We start from the raw sequence: 21021 nt of genomic DNA, 5'->3' as shown, positions 1-21021 counted from the left end.
GAATCGATAAAACAAAACGACTCGCGGATCGAACACATTTGACGCGCAATTCTTTCGCTTTCCCGGTGGATCGTCGGTGGGATTTCGAGTCGGGAAAGATTCTGCGTGTTTCACGGGCCACACTGTATATACGCGACGCGCGCGAAACATGTTCTTTTCCTTTTTCGCGTATTGCTGATGCGGTCTATTGTTCTTGGTCCGTCAGCTCGTCCTTCTCCCCCCCTGTCCATACCGCCCAGAATTCATGTCTCCGCTTTTTCTTTTTTTTTTTGCTCTTTTTTTTCCATTGCCCGTTAGCTTAACCAACTAGCACCTTTGTGCTGTCGCTCAGCCGGCCTCGCATTTCGCCAAGAAATAAATTTTGCGTTTCTCTCCATTGTCATGCCGGAATAAACCGCGTTCGCATTTTCAGGCGGTGACGAGAAAGCTCTTTTTGGTGGACGACGCGTGTATCTACCCGCTCTGCGTCAGTGTTACACCGACTCGCTAAACTCGCTATCAGCACTCGCCTTTTACAATTTTTCAATAGCTTCCACGGGCTACATAAATTCCCAATTGAAACGGGACAATCGAATCGAACGATCCCCATCGTGCAGACGCTACAATTATTCGCTTTACAAAACACACGGTGACTAGGGAACATTGCGGCGAGCTCTCGTTAATTTCCCAGCAACGATTCGATCGAATGAAATCCGCGACGGAATCAGCTCGCTCGATATTTATAGCTTCAATAATTGAAATTGACGAATATAATAGGAGCGCAACGTTCCTTTGTATCCTACTGTCTATCCTTTAATACGTATACAGGGTGTCCCAAAAATGTCTCGCAATCCGAAAGTGGCGGGTTCCTCGGGTCATTCGAAGCAACTTTTTCCTTTACAACAATTTTCTTCGAGGCACCGTTAACGAGTTATTAACGAAAAACAGTGGCCAATGAGAGGCTAGCTCGGCTGGCGCGAGGCGACCGAGCCAATGAGCGGAACTGGGCTTAGTGCGCTGGTTGGCTGGGCCGCCTCGCGTCGGCCGTACTCGATTCTTATTGGTCACTGTTTTCCGTTGATAACTCGTTAACGGTGCCTCGGAGAACATTTTTGTAAAGGAAGAAGTTGCTTCAAATGATCTGAGGAACATTTCTGGGACACCCTATATATGTATGCAATCGATCGCTGTGTTTTTGGTGCGTTCGATACTCCGTAATATTTTGTAAACTTGCGACGTGCAACGTATTAATAAATCTCGCGCGAGATTTGAATATTAAAGGGGGAAAAATACGTTCGACGAGCGAAACCTACGGCGTCGATTCGAACGCGAGCTAACCATAAAAACTTAATGAAAAAGGGGACGAAGAGGAGCGTGTGTCACCGTTCGATAGACGAGAAGCGCCGACGCGACGCGACGGTAGCGCTATTCTAACTGGCGAGGCACGCGGAAATCGCGTCCGCGATACATACTGCCTACACTTTCGTCCTCGATTTCGGGCGCTCCCGAGCGAACCGAATTTTCAGATTCGCTGCGAACCAGTCTCTCGGATAGCATCAGCTACTGCTGACGTTTCGTAAACATTGCGGATCGCTGCGTCCCGCCTGCCGAAAACCTATGACGCGACGAAACTCGAGGCGAAGGCTCGCGAACGCTCGAGTCCCTCGAGCGAATATTATCGTTCGCGCCGAAGCAATTTACCCGTGCATAAACAGAGAAATGTAGAGAGGCGGGGAGAACGAGAGAGAAATAGAGAGAGGGAGAGAGAGAGAGAGGCAGAGAGAACGAGAGAAATAGAGAGAGAGAGAGAGAGAGAAATAGAGACAGAGAAAGAGAGGCAGAGAGAACGAGAGAATTAGAGAGAGAAATAGAGAGAGAGAGAGAGAGGGAGGGAGGGAGAGAGGGAGAGAGAGAGAGAGAGAGAGAGAGAGAGAGAAAGAGAGGCAGAGAGAACGAGAGAGAAATAGAGAGAGAGAGAGAGAGAGAGAACAAGAGAGAAATAGAGAGAGAAATAGAAAGAGAAATAGAAAGAGAGAGAGAGAGAGGAGCTCGCCTTTATGGTTGCCAACACCTCGTGAGAAGGAGAGAGAGAGAAATAGAGAGGCAGAGAGAGAGAGAGGCAGAGAAAACGAGAGAGAAGTTAGAGAGAGAGAGAGAAACAACGAGAGAGAAGGAGTGAGAAGAGAAAGAAGGAGAGAGAGAGAGAAGGAGACAGAGAGAGGAGGATTTATTCCAGTCTTATAATTAAATAATTACATTGTTCGAGCATCAACGAAGATTCTACAATATGCAGATATTTAAACATAATCATTTAACATTTGTACCAAAATTGTATCTTTTAAACAACGAAACAAAATTTCCATGAAAAGAATTCAACCACGATTACCTTAAAAAGTAGAGTCAAATATATCTTCTTCCTTCCACACGGTATTTAATATTTCGCGTTCGTCTTAATTGCGACAACTGCGTAAAATGCGCATTCTTGTTGTAACTCTGTTCCTTCGTAATCCGCAAAGAGAACAAACAACACGGTTGGCAAGTTAGCCGACGGCAAGACGATATCGATCCAGCTTTCACAAACACCACTTCCACTTGTTCCAAACGCTTAACCCGTTTAGAGAAACTGCTTCGACACTTCTTTAACGCGATGCAAATAATGCTTTGATCATTTAATCGAGCAGCACGAGACACCCTTCTCGCTAACACTCCGCCATTTTGGTCTACCGGACACGTGACACAACAATTTTGCCGGGAAAACTCCGAGAGCGGAAGCTGTCGATCTATCGATATTTACGTCACGTGATCGGAGATTTAGAAATGGCCGTGCCAGCACTGGAGAAGGTGATTTCATCGAGTGCTCCTCGATTAGACAATGGAAATGCGTTAATTATCGTGTAATTGAAATGTCAAAGTTGCTCGAGTGAACCACGGTGATTTAGACGTTCCCAGTGTTATGTTTGCATTAAGTGTGACACGAAGAGGACAGCTACCGACGGGGACGCGAACACAAGTTGTCAGAGGAAGGGAGCATCGTCGGTTCTACGAGCAGATGCACCGTTGCCCCGTGATTGAGATTCGAATTTTCAAGAAACCAGCCGAAGTTGATGTACAGTCTTCAACAATTCCATTGTGTATAATATTAAGCAATCGTAGCAACGTTCTACGGTAATATTATTCTACCGCTTATATTATTTCTAAGCTGACCATAATGTTTAATGAACTCTTGAAATATACAGGGATTATTATAATAATATTATAATAATATTATAATAATATTATATATTATTATAATAATATTATAATAATATTATATATTATTATAATAATATTATAATAATATTATATATTATTATAATAATATTATAATAATATTTTATATTATTATAATAATATTATAATAATATATATCATTATAATTATATTATAATAATATTATATAATAACCATATATAAACCATATATAATATTTTCATTCGAGAACTTAATTGTGTAGCAAGATACGAAATACTACAAGCAAGGAAAACACAATCTACACCGAAGCATACTGATCTTATTTTGACTAGGTTAATTATCCGTAAGCAATTTCAGGGGTTAGACGCCTGATACGTTAGGGTACGCTTGTGTCGCAGCTGCAATAAACGATAGGAGCAACGACGAGAGCACATTCTATTGTTTTACAGTGAATAACAATAATATTCGAACCACTTTCAACGCCCAACAAGTTCTTCTAAATTGAAGAAAAAAGACTAGAGTTTCTTTTTCACATTTTAGACTGACCAGTTGTGATTCAACAATGTTTGCAAAAATAACAATCGATTGGAAAATGTCAAAGACTATAAAAGAATAATATCTTTGAACTTTCTTGTCTTAGCTTCCAACGAAAATTTCTAGCTGTATCAGCAATACCGCGATTTTCGCTATCTTTAATTGTTTCCGGCTTAAACATAAATCCTCCAATCTTGAAAAAGTTATTATATTTTAAACAGGCGTCTAAATATTGCGATTATTCCGCGATTATACGGCAGCGTTAACGTTGCCGCAGCGAGCACAGCAACGCACTTTCCACATGCCATATTATCTATCTAAAGCTCGACGTTAACAACTATTCTTCTCCAGAATGTTCGATCTCCGAGAAACCGGAATAATTGAAACGATGGAAATGAGAAACGATCGAAACTGTGTTATTACCGCATCTCCGTCGTCGGCTCTGTGTAATGCACTCGTAGCTTTTGCCGCAGCGCTAACGTAAACGTGTTCCAACAACAAAAACGGAATCGAAGAGAAGGAAAATAGGAAAAACAGAGGGCAACCGTTGTGAACGACGGAAAGTTCGAAACAAGAGAAACACACCTCGATGAGCACGAAACTGTCGGCCGCTCGATGGCCGAGGAAGCCGAATCCTGAAGGGGATCGATAGGCCGCGAGGATTTCAGGCAAGAAACGATTCGTTCGGAAGCACCGGCGCGACTACGCTGCCCGATGACTTTCACCGGCTGTTTTCTGGTCGTCGCCGTACACACGCACACACACACACATGCAACGCCATGCTAATAAGGACGGGCTGCCCTTCCGCGTGCACCAGACCGACGCGATTAGTACACGGCGAGCACTCGAGGATCGATGCGCCAAAAATCCGCGATGGGTGTCGAAATTCGATTTCAGAAAAATTCCTCGATTTAAAGCTGTCGTTGAACTATATACGACAGGGTGTTCCATATTAAAACGGTCCACGCGTTTGAACTGTGATTCTTACAGCCGGGAAGTGTTTATTTTGCTTGGAAGACCGCAAGTGTCTCAGCCAGATGGTCAAAGAAGATTTCTGGTTTAGCTGTATTGGGATTATGGCTTGGATTATTTCTTAAATGAATATGAGATATTAATTCTTTTGCTGAAAAGTGTTATTTTTACTTTTATTCGAGAGAAGGTGTATATACGAAATGACTGAGCGACGAAATTCAACAAGAGACCGGCGACTGAAAATCGCCTGCTGGTGTGGTCTTTTTGGTGTGGTCTTCTCCACCAATCCAAGACGATCATTCATCGCGTTTTACATTATATTGTAAAAATGTCTCGCAATCCGGAAATGACGGGTTCCTCGGATCATTTGAAGTAACTTCTTCCTTTACAAAAATGTTCTCCGAGGCACCGTTAACGAGTTATTAACGAAAAACCAAGTGACCAATAAGAATCGAGTACGGCTGACGCGAGGCGGCCCAGCCTACCGAGCTCGCCTCTCATTGGTCTCTGTTTTTCGTTAATAACTCGTTAACGGTGCCTCGGAGAACATTTTTGCAAAGGAAGAAGTTGCTACAAATGACCTAAGGAACCCAACTGGGATCACTAACGGTCGGAACACGATGTGCTCTAACGACACCAGCCATGATGTATCGCGGTATCTATAATATACAGTTTAGTATACAGTTTCTAGTTTACAGTTCAGTTTACAGTAAGTAAGCTATGGATTAATTTTTGTCCGCGGCTAGAGTTTCTTTTTCAACAAGCTGTAAAGACAATTTCGCAGCGAGTTCATTTGTCACAGTACAATTGATCATCGAAGATCGCCCAAGGTCGTTCATCGATATTCAAGGCTCATCCTCGTCGAACGGTCCGCATTCAAGACTAGTTAATAAATTATCAAATCATTATTCGACGATAAATTATTCCGTTGCCGAACGACGGTTCTAGAGCGAAACGTTGTTGCCTCGCGATAACGCGGACGCTTGCGTTGAAGCTGTTTGCAGGAAATGGGGAATTTACTATCGTCTAGTAAATATGTTTATCGGAGAATAAATCGCTCGATTACCATCCAAGATTGTGTCGTTTAATTCAGGCAGCCTGTTTGTGCTTGGACGATCCGTCCACGGTAAATAAGATAGCTAAAAAGGGATGATGAAAACGGTAGGTACTCGTCGAAGGCACCGGGATTACATACATTTCGTTTCAGCGACGGTTTCGAATGTACCAGGCGTCTAGAATACTCTTGACTCTGTTTATTTTTCGGCTAACCGTTATCTGGTACCCGTCGACCGGCGAACCAGCTTTCCAGCCGATCTCCATCTGCCGCAGTCGAGCGCGACCTTGTACGTCGAACGCGATGAGATTGTTTTATCTAATTGCTCCCATCTGGCTGCTATAAATCCACTTAATACGACCTTCGTGGAAACCGAGTTCTCCGGAATCCAGGATAACTACGGTTGAATCGAACTGGAGAGAACATTCTCCCGGCGGCAAGTCACTTCGGCTGAATAATCTTCGAGATGGATGGCTCGTCGAGGAACTGTGTGCGCAGGATGTTGCTGCCTCCAACGCGATCTTTCATCCGTTCGCAGCGATTCGACCAAAAAAGAAACGTTTAGAACGAAAGCAGCAGAGCGCGCGGAGCGGCGTCGTGACGTCCGTCGCGGGCGAAATCGATCGTTATAATTTTTATAATTGTAAAACGGGGTCGTGGCGGGTTTAGCTTTAACCAGTTGGCTGTGGCACCTCCTTTCCAGAGCGCGCAGCTATGTGTGTAGCGAGAACCAAGCGACGACGAGTATACGGTAATGTCTCTCTAACTGACGCTCGGATTGTCCACAAAAATTGACATTCTCGTCTTCCCAGAGGAAATGCGATTATTCGAGCCTTGCGGTTCATTTTCATAGTTACGAATTGTCAAGAAATTTAAAAACGAGCCGCAAGGCTCGAATAATCGTATCTACTCTTCCCGAATTGTCCATTTTTGTGCACAATTTGAGCGTCAGTTAGGGAGACATTACTGTACACTGCTCGAGAAGATTATAACGTAGAGAAATTTTTGATAAAAAGGTCGGCCAACTTCGACCGACGATGACTCCGCCGAAAATCATCGTAGGACGATGATTCTTTTTCTAAATTAAAGCTTGAAACCTTTACTTTAAGACGCTGTTTCTGGATTCTAAATTCGATACTCCCTCGCCGTTGCAACCCTTCGAATGCGAACTCATGTTTGTCACCTTGAAAATCTTGATCTTGCCAAGTTTGACGAAACGCACGAACTTTGTACAATTTTTTCCGGAGCTGCCATTTACCGTGGAACGAGGTTCGATCCTTCTCCTTTCATTTGAAAAAAGAGAAACTTGGCTGCGATTTTTGTTCGCGAAGTTACAGAACTTTAAAGTAACCCTTGCAGTCTACGATGATTCCTCGCGGAGTTTATCTTTATAATATAGTAATGTCTCCCTAACTGACGCTCGGATTGTCCACAAAAATGAACAATTTGGGAAGAGGAGATGCGATTATTCGATCATTGCGGTTCGTTTTCATAGTTACGAATTGTCAAGAAATATAAAAACAAGCGTCTGTACCAAAACTGCCAGCTACGAGATATCTCGTAGTGGGTGCTGCAAGTTTAGATTGGCTACAAATGGCTATTTGAGTTAGAAACTACTAGAAAGGTTGAATGAAAAATGAATACAGTATAGAGAACATATTGCTTATCAATAAAAAAAAATACTGTAAATGCCATTGCAATATTGTATCGGTAACTTAATATTATTATATTTTGTAAAACTTCATGTTATATATATATATATATATATATATATATATCTTTTATATATATATATATATATATATATCTTTTATATATATATATATATATATATATATATATATATCTTTTATATATATATATATATATATATATATATATATATATATATCTTTAAAATAAAACCGCGGCACCCAGAGCAAGACGCGCTAAATTCGCGTGGCAGTCAATGGGTTAAACGAAAACCGTGATCCGGCAAGAGGGATCCAGCGACGATGGAATAATTTTTTTAAAACAGGAACACATATCATCAGGATTCCTCGGGGCTGTTAAAACGCTTCGTTACAGGGGCCAAGGGAAATTCCGTGTGAAATAAATCGTCGCCGTGCTCGGTTTTGGACAGTTTCGACGAAACTGTTTGCCAGAGGCACGCGATTCGAGCGTAACGGTGCTAAAAAATCGCGCGGAAAGAGACGCGAGCAATTAGTCCGCGGGCCGGCCCGTCACGAGGACACGTCGGAACGACGCAAAACCGGACGATGGGTGACAGGTTTCATTTTAACGCCGCTTAATCCGCAGAAATTGATGGGAGCCTTTCAGGGAAGGCGCTTATCGAAACGTCGGCGACGCCGCGCCGGCATTTTAGGTAACCGGCAACGGGAAATCGATAGAGTTCTCTCGAGGGTAGCGGAGGGCTTGTTGAATCGATACGATTCCTCGGGGCGGAAATCACCGGCGAGCTCGTCGCGGAACGCACCCGCGCCGCGGCACGCGGTGCAATCTGCAGCCGACGGATGCGCTCTGCATTTTTCTCGAGCTGCGGCTCGGCGTGTTCGCGCGACGTTTCGACGATCGATCGATCGATCGCTGTCACGATCCGAGGGATCGTTAAACGTTTCTGCAGGTTGACGCCTCGCCTAGGGTAGTGGACCCAGTTGGAATGACCGATTACTGTGCCTTTATTTATCCCTACAAGATGCACCTAATTAATTTTTATTTCAGTTCAATCGATCGTTTATAAGATTAAACACATAAGAGACGGAAGTTCTTGAAATACCACAAAGATTCTTTCGATTCTTTTTATATTCGAATTCGCGTAATTTTCTTCGCGAAGCTTATTGAAAAGCTGAAGAAAATACCGAACGAACGAAGCTCAATATTTTGTGAAAATAAATCGTTCGTTTAGTTAAACGAAATTAGTTAACGAGCGCTGAAGCGGTCCAGTAATTCTTGCGATAGTTAAGCCGGCCAGAAACGGCCGCTAATGTTCGCCATTAACGCTCGGACAATTGATGGTTAATTCGGGTGGATTTAATTTCTTTAACGGTGGCTTTAACTGTTCGAGCAATTCGGAGATTAATGTTTTGCGAGTCACACTTGCCCGAATTTGACAGTCGATTAGAGGGTACAGCCGCTGATCATGGTGTAGCAATGAACCGGCGGTATCGAACGAATTTATACGTCTTCTAGTGGGCAATTAAGAGCGAAAGCGGCAGCGGAAATTTATGTTCGGGACAAATTCACTCGGAGCGAAACGTTTCTATTGGAGCCTGCACGATTCATAGATAATACAACAATGTCTCCCTAACTGACGCTCAGATTGTCCACAGAAATGGACAATTCGGAAAGAGGAAGTACGATTAATTTGAGTCTTGCGCCTCGTTTTTATAATTACCGATTATCAGCAACTATAAAAACGAACCGCAAGGCTCGAACAATCGTGTCTCCTCCTCCCAAATTGTCCATTTTTGTGGACAATCTGAGCGTCAATTAGGGAGACATTACTGTATTGGTTGTCCCTTTTTATTTTGCATTTTTTCACTAGAACCGATTCAAGCGACCATAAGCTTGCATATGAACATTATGAAATGTAAATCTTAAGCGATCGATTCGATCGATCGCGACAACGACGATGCTTCCGACCAATTAGAAATACGGTAATGTCTCTTTTCAGATTCAAATTAATCGCATCTCCTCCTCCCAAATTGTCCATTTTTGTGGACAATCTGAGCGTCAGTTAGGGAGACGGTACAATTGCGTAGACAATTTAGTTTCTTTAACGCTAAACCAACCGATCTGTAACGATGATCAGCGTGCATTGACCCACAAGAGTGAAAAGATAGAATTCACTCGGATTTTGTAAAGTTTTAATTACGAGGCTTGTTTCAATAATATAATCTATTCAATAATGTTCCACGAAGAAGTCTCCAAAGTTTGCAGTATCATAAAATAAAAAATCGGTCATATCGACCGTGGTAGCTTTAGTGTTAACATTCGCGCCCAATTCGGGTAAACGGTGGATTAATCTATCTCTAATTAAATTGGAGGACAGACAGCCGTGTACGTTTTCTAATGGGATAACCTGATTACAACCGCGGGCTGATTTTAGCTTCAGTTTATGAAACGACGTGCCGCGGAGTCCTCGTAATTTAATATTGATTCGATCGTTCTATAATAAAGTTTCTATCGGCATCGACGCTCTAAATTATACGCTCGCGATATTGTATCGCGGGAAACGACTGGAACAGAGCGTCGCGTTCGTCCGAAATGGAATCGCGAGTCATCGTTTCCAGTTAATCGAAACGTTACACCGCGCTCGGTGACCGTATGGGTCATCCTTGACTCATGTCGCCTAGAACGCGGCGAGTTGGAAGCGTGACACCGAGCAGATTGTAAAATCTTCGCGGCGATAAAACGGCCGGCGCGATTCGGTTCTCCGCGGGCAACGCGCGGAGGCTTTCAATGTGTAAAACGAAAATGACCGGCTATCAGCCGGCTATCTACGTCCAACTTTCAATTTAGAATCCGCGAGTCGTTCGCCGAATCGTGATTAATAACCAGATTGCGTGTCGCCGGCGCGAACGCAAACTAATTTACGGGGGATGGAATTAAACGGGAGAGAATCAAACCCGAAAATTAGTCCGCCGTATATGTATGTACATCGGAGGAGATCCCACCTTCGAATCGAATCAAATTCGATTCATATTTCGTAAATTATTTAGACCGGTTCTATTAATTTTTATAGCACGGTTTTCAAAGCGGCGTTTTCTCTTTCCGTCGCGTTACGCCTTTAATACCCTTGAATAACGCTTATCTCCAGACACCTGGATTTCCGTCTCTTTACTTTATTATGTCACATCGTATCCGCAATCATTTGTCGCAACGTTTCTCTCGTTTATCGTATTGTGTAACAAAGAGATCACCGCGGTAGGCGAATAAACATTGTTAACGTGGGATCGAAGCTTCTGAGAAAATTAGTGGGATGTTCAATTGGAAGAAAATTACAATTTTGAAGAACTGGGAGAAAATTACAATTTTGAAGAATTGGAAGAAGAAAATTGGAGGAAGAAAAACATTTTTTCGAAGAAAATCGCAATTTTAAGCCTTTGCACTGGAAGCTATTTTAATTATATTTTAAACATATTTTCTGATCTACAATCTTTCTTATATGATTTATTGCGACTTATGCATATGAAAGCTTATTGGCAAGTACAAAACTTGCAGTTTTAACAAGTCTTTTAGATATAAACGAATCCGATGCTATTACTATTATAGTATTATATTATTATTATTATATATTATTTTTTATATATTATTATTTAGTATAGTATATATATAGTATAGTATATAGTATAGCAATTTTTAGTGGCGCCCCAGAGTCGCCACTCGAATGTAAAGGGCTAAAATAATTAGAAGAAAATTGCAATTTCGAAAAATTACAAAATTACTCGAATAAGAAACGGAATCGCGTATAAAACAACCGTCGTTCGGGACGACCCTGTTCCTCGGATGCTGAAGAGCAGTGACCGACTGGCTAAGATCCCTCGTCCCACAATTATTATTATTATTATCATCATCGTTCCTCCACGACGAGTTCGCTAAAATGACTATCCGAACGGAATTGTTTCGGATGCAGCAAGACTCTTGGTCGATCGTGGTTGATCCAAGGCAAAGGCGGTCGTTTCGCTCGAGGATCGCCCAGTCGATCCCTGTTTCTCCTGTTCTTTTTTGCATGCGAACGACGCGACCGGAGGAAGGGGAACCTTGAAGCACCCCAACACGATCCGGTCCCTCGTCGTTTCTCGGCCGTGTTATTACTAGACTGCGGATTTTACGCGTTTACGGCAAAAATGAGCAAGTCAAATTCCAAACTGTGGAAAGATTACATGAATTTAAGAATATCGTCGTACTATTTTCTACCGATCTCGAGATTATTAAAGGAAGAACAACATTTATTTCCATCGACCGTTTCTTACAATTGGGGCAGGCCATTTTTTATTCTGTGTAAAATTGACGAGACGTATTTTCATACTGTAAAGATATTACAAGAATTTAAGAATAACATTTATTTCTGTCGTCCGTTTTTTATAATTGAGGCAGGCAATTTTTATTCTGCCTAAAATTGACGAGACGTATTTTCATACTGTAAAGATATTACAAGCATTTAAGAACAACATTTATTTCCATCGACCATTTCTTATAATTGAGGCAGGCAATTTTTATTCTGCGTAAAATTGACGAGACGTATTTTCATACTGTAAAGATATTACAAGAATTTAAGAATAACATTTATTTCTGTCGTCCGTTTTTTATAATTGAGGCAGGAAATTTTTATTCTGCGTAAAATTGACGGGACGTATTTTCATACTGTAAAGATATTACAAGCATTTAAGAACAACATTTATTTCCATCGACCATTTCTTATAATTGAGGCAGGCAATTTTTATTCTGCCTAAAATTGACGAGACGTATTTTCATACTGTAAAGATATTACAAGCATTTAAGAACAACATTTATTTCCATCGACCATTTCTTATAATTGAGACAGGCAATTTTTATTCTGCCTAAAATTGACGAGACGTATTTTCATACTGTAAAGATATTACAAGAATTTAAGAATAACATTTATTTCTGTCGTCCGTTTTTTATAATTGAGGCAGGCAATTTTTATTCTGCCTAAAATTGACGAGACGTATTTTCATACTGTAAAGATATTACAAGCATTTAAGAACAACATTTATTTCCATCGACCATTTCTTATAATTGAGGCAGGCAATTTTTATTCTGCCTAAAATTGACGAGACGTATTTTCATACTGTAAAGATATTACAAGAATTTAAGAATAACATTTATTTCCGTCGACCGTTTCTTACAATTGGGGCAGGCAATTTTTATTCTGTGTAAAATTGACGAGACGTATTTTCATACTGTAAAGATATTACAAGCATTTAAGAACAACATTTATTTCCATCGACCATTTCTTATAATTGAGACAGGCAATTTTTATTCTGCCTAAAATTGACGAGACGTATTTTCATACTGTAAAGATATTACAAGCATTTAAGAACAACATTTATTTCCATCGACCATTTCTTATAATTGAGACAGGCAATTTTTATTCTGCCTAAAATTGACGAGACGTATTTTCATACTGTAAAGATATTACAAGCATTTAAGAACAACATTTATTTCCATCGACCATTTCTTATAATTGAGGCAGGCAATTTTTATTCTGCCTAAAATTGACGAGACGTATTTTCATACTGTAAAGATACTACAAGAATTTAACAGCATCACGCCAATCTCGTCGATTTAGAAAAATGATCATCGGTAGAAACATTTTTCTAATAAACTTCTGTTTCTCAGGATCCAATTGAACAAGTTTTATCGCTCCTCCGCGACGAGTATACTCGTCGAACGCAGCTAAAACTGGTCGACGATATCGCGTCGAGAGCAGCCGAAGAATTCGAGGCGGGTCGGCTCGGCTCTTGGAAAGATTCGCGTCGCATCCTCGCGTTCTCCTTAAATGGTAACGGCCTTTATTGCTCGTCGCGAAAATGACAAGCAGTTTGTTCTTCGTCGCGAGCCTTTTAATTTACGACCAACGCCTCGTAAGTTCCAATTACCGCTAAACGACGGTCCCGCTCCGTTCCCCGTCGAGATAACGAAGTCCTCCCGTCGTCGTCGTCGTCGTCGTCGTCTTTCGCCGCCGTAGCCGAAAATGTATCGCGCCCGTTTAGTTTAGGGCACGTCGAATTACGCTCGCACGCGGACCGCGTGCCAAGTGCTCGATCGCGGGATTAGCGAATTTTCGGATGACGCGCGACGGTCGCGCTTTTTTTTACCATTGGTCTAACATGCCGTTCCGCGACTTCTTTCGCAACTGACCTCGATAAAGTCAATTTACCGTTCGCCGACATTCCTTCCGTGGAAAAAGCTTAACGAGGAGGCTCGTGAATTTATTTAACCTTCCATTCTTCCGAGATTTTTAAACGGTTATACAAAAGTCACGTGTCCCCGTGACCGGCGAATACCAAGGACTACGTATAATAAACGAGCGACGAAGTAGCAATTTCAAAATAAATATTGAAATTACTCTCGTGCGCGAAGTAAGTAATTGCCGATTTGTTCAATGAAATAAAAAGTTTTTTTTTACTTGGAACGAAGTTCAATCTGTAATGTATTTTCCATTTTGTTCGATGACCTTTTGCCGTCTCTCTGACAACTTGAAAATTCCACGCTCGTAGAAAGTCTGATCCTTTTCGGCCAAAAACTGAGTTAAGTGAGATTTTACAGCGTTATCGTCGTTAAAAGTTTTACCACGAAGGGAGTTGTCCAGGGATCGAAATAAGTGGTAATCCGATGGCGCGAGATCAGAGCTATATGGTGGGTGTAACATCGATTCCCAATCAATATCCATGAATTTTTGCCGAGTGGACAAAGACGCGTGCGGCCTAGCATTGTCCTGCTGGAAAATGACACCTTTACGATCGACCGATTCTGGTCGCTTTTCCTTGACCGCTGCATTCACTTTGTCCGGTTGCTAACATTCACGGATAATAAAAAATAACATAATAATAATAATAATAACAATAATTTTATAATATATAACATTTACGGATATCATAAAAATGGGAGCGAGAGACATCTATAACTGAAATCGGCAATTACTTAGTTGCCAACCCAATAACAAGCTTGCCGGATGAAATATTTGCACAATTTTTCCTAGCTAAAACGCGAGAAATTTCTGAAGTCGAAGATTAAGCTAAGTCTCCTAATTTAAATATATTCGAAGCAGATCAGGGCGAAAAAAATTGAATAAAAATCTGTAAAAATTGCCTACTGGCTATGAAATCGCAAGAATTAAAGACCGATCCACTCCGAACGATCGAGAATTAAAAGTATAATTAATTTGATTCCAGAACGCGCGTTTCGCGACACGCGACGTAAAAACGAATCGTAGAATTCTCCGTGCGAAGCTGCAGTCGTTTAATCGCAGTTCCCTATCGTCAGAAATCTAACCTCAAGATTACGATAATTCGTGTAAATACACGCGAGAGGCTCGAGTCTCATCGCGGCAAACAAAAACGTCTGTTAATGGATGACGTTTCGACGCGTTACGCAACGGCATCGCTTGCATATTCACGACCTTTACTCCGGTCTAGAAAAGTGTAAAAGTCGGAGCCAGAATGCACATGCATATGTATATTCAAGAACAACATGCAAGCCATCTGCGAACGAGCAAAGAAATTAACAGCGAACGTGCGAGGAGCGCTGAACGATCGGGACGGGTTAAAGATGTTTAAAAATACGGATAAGGATTGTTCCAGTAAAAAATGAAGAATTGTTCGAATAAAATATGAAGAATTGTTCGAATAAAAAATGAATTGTTCGGATAAAAAATTGACAATTATTCCAATACAAAGAAAAATTATTCCAATAAAAAATGTAGAATTGTTCGAATAATAAATTAAGAATTATTCCAATAAAAAATGAAGAATTGTTCGAATAAAAAATGAAGAATTGTTCGGATAAAAAATGAAGAATAGTTCGAATAAAAAATGAAGAATTGTTCGAATACAAAGAAGAAATTATTCCAATAAAAAATGAAGAATTATTCGAATAAATGGATAGAATAATATCTTACGAATAACGAATAATTGTGTTTCGAATAAAATCTTGGACCAGAAAGAATTCATTCGGATAATTATTTTGGACAAATATTTCATCGAGAATATTCGAAAAAATGCCCGACACTGCCCCGAACATACAGTAATGTCTCCCTAACTGACGCTCAGATTGCGCACAAAAATGGACAATTTGGGAAGAGAAGACACGATTATTCGAGTCTTGCGCCCTCGTTTTTATAGTTGTTGAGAATCGGTAATTACAAAAACGAGGCGCAAGACCCAAATTAATCGTATCTCCTGTTCCCAAATCGTCCAAATTTTTGTGGACAGTCTGAGCGTCGATTAGAGAGGCATTACTGTACTCTCTTTCGATAAACAGCCTTTTGACACCCGATAGCCGGAAGGAAGACCCAACGTGGCCGGCAGCTGTCGCCAGGTCCGTTTAGTCTCGCTGGTTCATTCTTTATAGGCCTCGGGGATTACCCGAGACCCTGTCGTAAATCCATCTAAGACCGGCGATCGGTCCTCGTTTCCAAATTCCCTGTAAAAATGCGCCGCCGCCGGCGGCTCGACACGAGAGAATTGATTCCGCAGGCTGCCGTATAGCGTGCCCGCAATTTTCCCGGAGGTTCCTGGGATCGCCACGGGTGAATTGTACCCGGGAATCGATTACGGCGGGTCGGAGGCAGGTAATCGCGTCGCCATTAATATATTCCTTTCGCAGCGGCCGTTTGAAAAATCAAATTAAACGCGCGAGCGCGCGCGCGGGCGCGGCCGCTGCCGCGATCAAAGCGCGGGCCGCGCGACGCCCGCGTTATTTTCCAGCGAAACGGTCGCTTAATTACTTGTCACGGAGCCGAGATGATGCATCGCCGTCGAAACACGGGATATACATAAATTTGCTGGCGAACGAGTGCCGGACCCGGTCTATCGCGGCCGGCCCGCGAACGAGTTTTCGTTGTTGCGCGAAATATTGCGGCGGAAGCGCGGGCCCGATCCGAAATATACATACCGTTGCGAATTACTCCATTTCTCTCGCGTCGCGGCATTTTATTTACAATCAAGAATATTAACTATAACACAACTCGATACAATTACAATTCAGATCTTTCAGAAGTGGGATGTTGATCGTTCGACGGTCCGATCTCGACACTTCGATTGTCCGTTGGTAACACACTTCCGTGGCAACCCCTGTCTTCTATTATTCTTTAAGGAGATGTTCGCAACAGGGCAGTTTCACATTACAGCGACTTGATTCGGGCAAGTCGCCGTAACAATACATAATCGCCGCGCCGATAATGCGCGCGCGAGACCACTGGAATTTTATTGACCGGCAACGGTCCGCCGCGAACTCCACGATAATTTCGCCAATTTAGACGTCTCGAGAAACACGTTTCAACAACAAGATATCGCGGACGATCGAGCCGCTGAAAAACCGCGAAACGATCTCGAATCGCTCGGATTTTCCTTCGCTTTACAAGCGAACTTCCGTCGAGCGTTCTCGCGTTGTCTGAAAGAAAAATGTGCTGCTTTTTAATCGGCGCTCGAGGAGTTCAATCGCTAACACGCTCGTACATTGGCCCGAAATAATGATAGGTTCTCGTTGGATTTCTATGATGGAACAGCGTGGTTTGCGTAATCTTTCTGGTTTCTTTTTCTTATCAGCAGGCGGTTCGTTGCAACGCGTTCCGCGCGAAGCGCACAATTACGTATACGTTCAAACATGTTCGTTTTATTACGTTAATACAGAGCGAGCGTAGCTTTACTTTGCAACCTTATACATACAGAGTGCCCTATAATTATGTTAACACCCGGAAAGGGGTGATTAACGAGGTTATTCGCGGTAACTTTTCCCTTGGCGAAAATGCAATCGGCGGCTTCCGTTTACGAGTTATCAGCGAGAAACACTGAGCGGTGTTTTTTGTGTGGCGTGGAAAGTATTCGTACAACTTTTAAGACGGAACGGACTTTTCTAGAACCGTGAAACTGCGATTCTCGCGATCTTCGATTGCTCGCAGTTACCGAGATCTGCGAAACGCATTTCTACAATTTTCATTACAGGCTCGGATGAAAAAAATTGAAAAAAACCATCATTTTTCAATTCTTCCGTCGTGTCGACAAATCATATATTTTTGAAAATAATTTTTTAGAAATTCCTTGGTAACGCTAATCGCTCTAATATCCCCCTCCCCCTCGCCACCAAAATAAATACACACCCGCTGTATCCGAATGTACGGTAATGTCTCTCTAATTGACGCTCGGATTGTCCACAAAATTGGACAATTTGGGAAGAGGAGACACGATTATTCGAGTGCTCTTGCCAACATTGCCAATTGTCAACAATTATAAAAACTAGATGCAGCGCTCGGACAATCGTATCTCCTCTTCCCAAATTGTCCATGTTTGTGCGCGATCCGAGCGTCAGTTACGGAGACATTACTGTATTCACAAAAATGAACAATTTGGGAAGAGGAGATGCGATCATTCGAGCCCTGCGGTTCGTTTTCATAGTTACGAATTGTTAAGAAATATGAAAACGAGCTGCAAGGCTCGAATAATCGTATCTGCTCTTCCCAAATTGTCTATTTTTGTGCGCGATCCGAGCGTCAGTTACGGAGACATTATTATGCTCTTATTGCTCGCGCGTTTTAATCGGTCGCCGCTTTTTCAAACACGCGCGTGCAAACAGCTTCGCCGAATTGTCTGTTTAATAAATTGTATTGTACAATCGCGAACGAAAATCTCTGCAAAGCCTCTTTGGTAGAATTTTATCAACGATCTCGCGATAAGGCGTTGCTCATCGTTCCAATAAACCGAACGATTTCGCGGCTACGCGGCGAACAAGCTTAACACGGCCGATGCAAGCAAATAGGAAGTCCGAAAATTCGCGTAGCAGTGCTAACCAATTAAACATGTTAAGGAGATTAGAGAGAGAGAGAGAGAGAGAGAGAGAGGATCGCGCTGGAGAGAACATTTCGATTATCTCCTATTTACCGGACGCGAAACACGGTAACTCGGTTTAATATTCGAACGGCGAAGAACTTCTAAAGCTGTTGCTGCTTGCCGAGCAAGCTTTGATCGGTCCAACATCGCTTATTCATGCGGCGAGTCGCTTATGATAAGCAGGCTTTCTCATTTTCCGACGGCGGCACGCTGGTGATAACAATTTTTCAAGGTTTTCCTCTTTCTTAAACAATAGAAACCAGTTCGCTCTTGTGGGTTGTCAATTGGTCGCAAATTTCAACGAAAGGAATTTGACAAGGGCCAGGATTTCTAGAAATAATTATTAATTAATTAGTACAATAAATTCTTCCTCATATTCGCTACTATTATCTTTTATGATTCACTTTCTCAAACTATTTATTTCACCCAACTTTGTTCGCGTCCTATTCATTTATCTTTTCTTTCCGCTTGGGTAATCTATTATTTTAGATTTTCGATCGATTTTGGTTGATATATTTCGCGTTTCGTCCCATCATTGCATCCAATTTTCATTCAACTGGAGATTTCCAGTCGCGAATAAACGTTCTTCTTCGCGCAAGAAACGATCGCCAACGAGGAAGTTTCACTTATTGAAATCCGCGAAGACAATGGCGCGCGTTATCCAGAAAACAGCATAATTGGATTTCGGCTTGTAGGCGCAATCGATTGCAACAATGATACGCGAGCCGTTTGCGCGGAGAAAAGAAATCGGATTTTGACGACGAACCGTCGAAACCGCAGAAAGGCGTGCTGCTCCGAGAGCGTTTGCACGCAATTTGTACGCGAGCAGATTTACGTGCCGAAGATCCAATTATACTTGGCAGAAGAGCCCGACGAAAAACCAGTGTAACTCGTTAAATAGCATTATCCGGTTAACGGTAGTGCGTGGGCATTCGGTTAACCGTAACAATGTTACCTGCGGCCGGCCGAGTGCTAACTGAACAATCGGTTGCTAACCGGTTAATCGCGCGCCTCTGCGGTCCGCGCGTACAACCGGTTCAATCAAGAGCGTGTGTCTACTATACGCCTATCGTGTATTACATCTGTACACGCTACAAATACCGGGAAGTAGCGACAAAGAGAATTTTTTTTACATAATGCAACAGGAAACGGTCGATCAGCATCCGAGGGACGTACGTATGCATTGGAAATGCTCCTGACACACATTCGTTTTCCGCGGAACCCGCGTCGGCCCGCGTAAACAGTCGCTTAAATAAACAGCTGCTCCAACGCGACACCGAGATACGTCTAAATGATGACGTTTAAAGTTTCATCTTCCCGATAATTATTTGGTTTTCGGAAATAATGAGATATTATTTTATAATATATATTGTAATAATTTTTTTTTTGACACCCTGTGCAATATAATATAATAGCATTAACACAATAATATTATATATATTATACACAATATTATTGTGTTAATGTTATTATATAATATTGAGATACTATAATATCTACATTTATACAGATTTATTTTTTATATATATTTATATTTGTTTTATTCTATTATATTATATAGTATTTTATAATATATATTATAATAATTTTTGGATATCCTGTGTGTAATATAATATAACATTAACACAATAATATTGTGTATAATATATATTATATAATATTATTGTGTTAATGTTATTATATTATATTACACAGGGTGTCCAAAAATTATTATAATATATATTATAAAATATTATATAGTATAATAGAACAAAACAAATATAAATATAAATATATATAAAAAATAAATCTATATAAATACAATAGATATTATAGAATCTCAATATTATACATTTGAAGATGAATATCAATATTGCATTATGCAAATAATACAGTTTCCTACGAAATAGCGTAGAACATCTCCAAATTACGTATTTTGTTTTTTAATATCTCCGAGTCGAATTGAAGCAAATCCTTTGCTTTGCCACGAAGAACACCGATAGAATCGTTCCGCCTTCATCATTTGTAGCAAGATAAACCGATTTAGTTTCGCGAACTAAACGCGAACCTGTTCAAAGCGACTCCAACGAAGGATGATTTGCTTATTTCACGGGGTCGTTGTAAAGGGGGCCCCCCGTAGAAAGAACCATCGACGATAATGGGACACGCTAAACTGGCTCGTTCTCCAAGTTTTGTTACCGCCATCGCGTTCTCGTGACCGGCAAGCTAAAATGGAGATGGGTCCCATGTTCTTCAATTAAGCGGAACGGGTTTCGTTACCGCCGTGCAGTAAACGTTACGGGAGACCACTGCCAATTAGACAATTTATCCACCGGCGCACGAAATTCTGCGGAACCGGTTATGCGAAATGAAAAATTGCCAATGCACCTCCTTCGCCCTGCCGCGCACCGGCATCATCGCGGTTGCAACAATTAGAACGTTCTCGATCGTAATAATTTCTTTCGGGAAGACTAAGAAGATTTATATTTATCGTCTACATTCGGTCTGTTCGATTTATTGTCTAAATTCAACCCTCCGCTGTCACGCTACGACCAACGTCGAAACGACCAACATTCAATTTTTCGGAAAAGTGAAATTAACGATTAATTCAATATACTTGGAAGCGAGATATCGAGTTCTAATAAAGGAAAGGGTGTTTTGGAACGTTCAAATTATATTCTCAAGATTTTTGGGTCTCAA

The 21021-nt window shown here is 41.5% G+C and overlaps 1 protein-coding gene across 5 annotated transcripts in view; it reads right to left on the bottom strand.

Annotated features, from left to right (window-relative positions):
• The window catches only part of Mdr49 (Multi drug resistance 49), a 178276-nt gene that overhangs the window by 144286 nt on the left and 12969 nt on the right, over positions 1-21021 (bottom strand). Inside the window, exon 1 of one of the 5 annotated variants that reach the window (XM_076520294.1) lies at positions 4330-4350. The exons of 3 other annotated variants lie outside the window; for them this stretch is intronic. The gene's annotated coding sequence lies outside the window, so the exon portion shown is untranslated. Of the gene's footprint in view, positions 1-2365; positions 2385-4329; positions 4351-21021 lie in introns of those variants that run through there. One more of the 5 variants, XM_076520295.1, reaches the window with a different exon arrangement.

This window comes from Megalopta genalis, chromosome 3 (genome assembly GCF_051020955.1).
Source record: "Megalopta genalis isolate 19385.01 chromosome 3, iyMegGena1_principal, whole genome shotgun sequence".
NCBI classification, from domain to species: Eukaryota; Metazoa; Arthropoda; class Insecta; order Hymenoptera; family Halictidae; genus Megalopta; species Megalopta genalis.
Note: the sequence above shows the minus strand (reverse complement) of the source record. Positions and strands in the feature narration are given on the sequence as shown.